This window comes from Pteropus vampyrus, unplaced genomic scaffold (genome assembly GCF_000151845.1).
Source record: "Pteropus vampyrus isolate Shadow unplaced genomic scaffold, Pvam_2.0 Scaffold172, whole genome shotgun sequence".
In the NCBI taxonomy this organism is placed as follows: domain Eukaryota; kingdom Metazoa; phylum Chordata; class Mammalia; order Chiroptera; family Pteropodidae; genus Pteropus; species Pteropus vampyrus.
Window position 1 is genome coordinate 3,042,336 of NW_011888953.1, and position 4,173 is coordinate 3,046,508.

Below are 4,173 nucleotides of genomic sequence, written 5' to 3' on the forward strand. Positions count from 1 at the left end.
GAGTCTCTTGAGTGTTCAGAACAGAATAAATTGTAGAGGTACTGCTAATGCTAGAAATTGAGCCTAATACATTATAAAATTTTACTATTAGCTAAATTGAGCTTTATATTTCCATTATGTTTATTTTTGAGAATATTTTTAAGATTAATGTTAGCTATAATCTTTTTGTTTTAACTGATCAGACAGATCTTTTAGCATTTAAAGTGGTTTTTTTTTAATTTTCTTTATTATTTGGTACCTGTCATTGTGGTAACAAACTGCTAATGTTGCCTATATTTGCTCTTCTTAAATAAGTATTTATTGAGCATCTGTTATATTTCAAGCAACTTCTAGGGACTAAGAATATAGTAGCGCACAGTACAATCAGGCCCCTCTATGAGTCTGATAGTGGGAGACAGATAAAAAGCAGAGAAGCAATAAAGGAGATAATATCAGATCGTGATAAGTACTGGAAAAGTAATAAAATAGGGTTGCCATGGCGAAGAGAGGGAGTGAGCGGAGTACTGTTGTTTTAGATTAAGTGGTCCTAGAAGCCTTTCTGAGATGGAGAGAGATGAGCCCAAAGAAGGACAGGAAGAGGCCTGTGCTTCTGGAGATTTGGAGTGGGAATGGTTCAGGCAGAGGGAACAGCAAGTGCAAAGGCCCTGGAGTGGTGCTGAACCTCACATGCCAGAGGAACAGAGGGCTGCCTGTCCTGTGTGGCTGGAGTTTCAGATAAAGGGGAAAGGTGGGGAAGTGGCAGGCAGAAGAGAGCAGGCGCTGGGATGGGTGCCCAGTGTATTTGCATATGTCAAGGAATGTTTACAGAAGCAGAATAGAGAGACCTTGGACGGTGGATTTCCTAAACCCACTGGAAGCTCTGGAAGGGCTGGCAGAGATCCGCTTGTTCCTCGTTGCTTCTCCAGCACCAGGAACAGCCTCGGTCACAATGAGCTGTGGATATTTGTTGAAATAATAAATAATCAAAGAGTTTTAAAAATAATCTTGCCTGATTTTGGTCAAAATGCTTAGATTCGGAAGTCATGTATCTAGGCTTTCTATCTTGGCTCTGGCCCTTGACATTACCAAATCTGTTGTACTGTTAACACAGTCCTTCAAATTACTGCTTTAAGTCGGTTGTTGCATTTGATTGCTATTTTATGCAATTAAAGTCTGAAGCCTTAAAAATGTACCTAATTTTCCAGGACATTATAGTGATTTCTGAGTCATTTAGTCAGAAGTTTCATCTTTGAATTCAGTGGATTAGCCATTTGCTTAAAGGTAAAATATTCAAAGATGCCTTTTTTTTTTTTTTTTTTGGTATATGGATCTTAATTCTTTTGGGTCAGTGATAGACTAATGAACACATATGTGCTTTATACAGGTACTTTTTTTTTTCTCACGGAAGAATGTGTGCATGTTCTATTTTAGGGAATATCAGGAACTGGTATTTCCTCTTCCCAACTTCTAATCTGTTTGTCATTCTAAATATATGTTCCTTTATGTTAGTTGAAAGTTTGGGGAATGAGTTTTTGCCAAGCAGTTGTTATAGTCTGTTGTCTTTCTTTTGACTGTGACTTTTGGGCTCCTCTTTCAATATCAGGAGTTTTGCGATCTTGCAGATTGAGGGTTTTTAATTACTTCATTTCCTATTTTAACTGGTTGATACCAGAACCCAATAAGTTGTTTCCATGTGAGGTAATTTAATCTTCCAATCCTCTCTCATGAGCCCTGTGCAAACACTAAGTAAAAGATGGGTTCTCTGATTCCTGAATCTTAAGTAAAGTTGCCCTTGTCACTGTCATTGTAGTGAAGGTTCTTCAGGCAAAAGAGCAGAGGCACATAAGCATCTGTTTTAATTGTTACTGGTTGTGGTAAATTTAGACACTTTGATGTTTGAGTTAACGTACTTTTACTACTTCCTTTACATTTCCTTTGTGAACTATAGAGATGCAGGAATTCCAAATTTGTCTTACATTGTCTATAATTACAGCACAGACCTCACTGGTCGTTGCTTTGGATGTTGCTCTTGTGAGCAAAGGTTGTGTTTATCAAATGCTGTTTTATGGTTTTATGTTGGAAGTTGAGGAAAAATTCTGTGAATTTTCATGTACTTTTGCACACAAGTGAGAAACTCTTGGCTCTTACCCATTCTGCTATAGAGCAGTACTGAGGAGGACTTGGAATATGTGCCTGTAGTTGAGAATACATGTGTATCTATGTTATTGTCAGTACCCTTAAAGACCACAAGGAGGCGATACCACTTCCTGAAAGTGTTTGTGTGGCTTTTCCCTAGAGAGGGGCTTGAGATCCTGAGGGCCCTTGCTATGCCTTCCCCTAACTGCTGTCAGAAGCAGGCCTCTCCAAGGGGACCCTGCATTCAATGAGAGTTGAAATAGTGGTGGCAGAAACATCTGGTGGAAAGTAACAAGTAGTGGCAGAAGTAGTGCCTCCCATTTCTAATATTAGAATGGCTAATGGAGCAGTGAGTTATAGACATTCTGTAGACAGAATTGTGTGTCTCTGTTGAGCTGAGGGGTGGGGAGGTAAGCTGAAGGGAGGATTCACCACCAGGACTTGAGAGCTGCAGCCCCTGAGGGTGCCAGCATGCCACCTTAAAGCTGGGGTGGCAGCCATTCCTGTCCACACGCCTAGAGACCCACAGCCATACCAGTGAGGTCCTGTTTCACATTTCATGCCTTAGTATTTATAGTGCAGTACAAAAGTGAAGGAAGCAAGAATATTTTAGAAACCTCTCCTAAAAAGCAGTTAAGGATGGGAGCATCTAAATCTTAATCTCATTGGAACCTTACCTATGTTTATTTGTTAAAGATACTTGAATCACCAAAATTTTACCGTAGATGTAAATTTTTTTTTTTCTGATTTCACGAAAGAACTACATAGAGCTTAAAATGCAAAGCTCTTATGAGTAGTAGGAACTTAAACATTCAAACAAAACCAAAAGATGTATAGAATTAGAGCCAGAAGAGACCTCAGATCATCTGGTTAGCTTCTTCAGTTTACTGATCAAGAGAGCAAGACCCAGAGGTGTTATAATTTGCCCGAGAGTCCATTGGTTCGGGACTGGCACGGTAACGGGGATGTGCAGGTCCCTCAGGCAGGATTCTGAACGGCCCTCAGCAGCTCCTCAAAGGCAGGATTCTGTCAGGTTCACCACTGCGACTCCACAGAACAGTGCCCAGCCCACAGTAGGCATGCAGGTATTTGTTGAATAAACGAATATCTAAAAGGATTTTGAGAACTTCAGATTGCAGGTTAGCTATAAGATAGTATTTATAAAATTTGAAAGACTATATAATTTTATTAGTTTTTTATTAAAAAAATAGAACATGTTGCTTTTAAAGTCCAAACTATTAAGCTTAATATTAGCCAGATGGGCAAGTGAAAAATACAGCCGTTTACTTACTTGCTCAGCATCTTTCTGAGCTCCATGCCACTGGTTTTCTAATAGTTATTCTTTTAAGTTCAGTTGACTGGGATCTGATGTCATTGAAGTTTGTATTTGAAAACATATGTACTTTAAAATCTAGCACTTGTTTTCCGAATTGTTTTTCTAGATATGTTTTATTGATAGTTTCACTGTTTTAAAAACTTAGGGCCATATAGGGATTCGATTGTTTAAAAACAACTCTAGCCAACCAGAGGGTTTTGGAAATTGTCACTTTCAAATGCTGCTGGGGGTGTTTCAATTGTTACAACTTTCCAGGAGCGCAATTTTATATTACTCATCGAAAGCCTCAAAAATGTGCCATGTCCCTTAGTCAGGCATTTCCACTAGGAACTTAAGGGGAAAAAAAATAAAGCATGTGTACAGAGACCAGTCTGTAAGCAGTGGTTCTCGCCTCCGCAGGGCATGCGGACCTCCTGCTCCTGTCAGTAGCTTTCTCCCCCCCACAGTAATTCTTAATTTGGTAGGAAGTCTGCTTAGTGGGGTGTCTCAAAATTGGAAGGAGGTGCTCTCTCAAAGCTTGGGAAAACCTCATTTCCACATTCTGGTGACTTCCACAAAAAGTACATGCAAAAAGTCCTCTAATTTGCAAAAGTGATTTTTGTGGCTTTGTTTATGATAATCATAAACTAGAAACAACTTAAGTGCTCAATAATCGGGGGATTGAATACACAAATTGTGGTATATACATGTCGTGGAAAACCCTTTCTTCATTAATGGTAAGG